The sequence below is a fragment of the Silene latifolia genome, chromosome X, assembly GCF_048544455.1.
Source record: "Silene latifolia isolate original U9 population chromosome X, ASM4854445v1, whole genome shotgun sequence".
In the NCBI taxonomy this organism is placed as follows: domain Eukaryota; kingdom Viridiplantae; phylum Streptophyta; class Magnoliopsida; order Caryophyllales; family Caryophyllaceae; genus Silene; species Silene latifolia.
The window spans coordinates 213,818,563-213,819,524 of NC_133537.1; positions in this window are offsets into that span (position 1 = coordinate 213,818,563).

Sequence of the window (962 nt, forward strand, 5' to 3'; positions counted from 1 at the left end):
AATACGGTTGCTCTTTCAACGGCCGAAAGTAAATACGTTAGTGCCGCTCATTGTTGCTCACAACTTTTTGGGTAAAACAACAACTTCTCGATTTTGGTATTATTTATGACTCCGTTCCCATTTTATGTGATAATACGAGTGCGATAAATATATCAAAAAATCCTTTTCAACATTCTAAGACCAAGCACATTGAAATTCGTCACCGTTTTACTCGTGATCACGTAGAAAAAGGGCATGTTGAACTTATCTTTTGCAAAACCAAAGATCAAATTGCCGACATATTTACTAAACCACTTGCAAGAGAACAATTTGAAAAACTTAGGCTACAAATAGGCTTAATTAATTGCATGTAATTTTTATATGAATTAAACTAATCCCTCATATGATTGACTAAAACGGAATTGCTATCCTTTGTTCTAGTTTATTCATTCCGTGTTATGTCCTTAATCGATAAATAGTCTTTGTCTTAATGATCACTCAACCGGACGTCTATACTTACATTTAATAGTCACCTACCGAATTGATAAAAGCTTGTTATCCACTCAATTTAAATCACCTACCCCACTCACTACCCTATAACTACCCCACTTTATTTCACCCACTACCCTCCATCGAAACCATAAAAACCTCCCCAACCGCCGTCTAAATTCACGGCCCATTACCTTTCCACTTTTCATCCACTTACCCTTGTTTTACCATGGTCAAAACTTCATTCAACACAAAAATTCCGTCCACATCACCAACCATGTCCCAAACCTCATCTTCCCACGACACCCCATCCAACCCCAAATCTAATCCAAAAGGACCCTATGCCTTCTCTATCAACCCATCACCAGAAACCGTCCATGAACCACAACCCTTGAAAATAATTCCAAACGCGACTCCAACCTCCTCCTTGACGAGGAAACGGACCAGATCTGGGTCAAAGAAAACATCCTCTACCTCTAGTGCCTCGTCGGAAC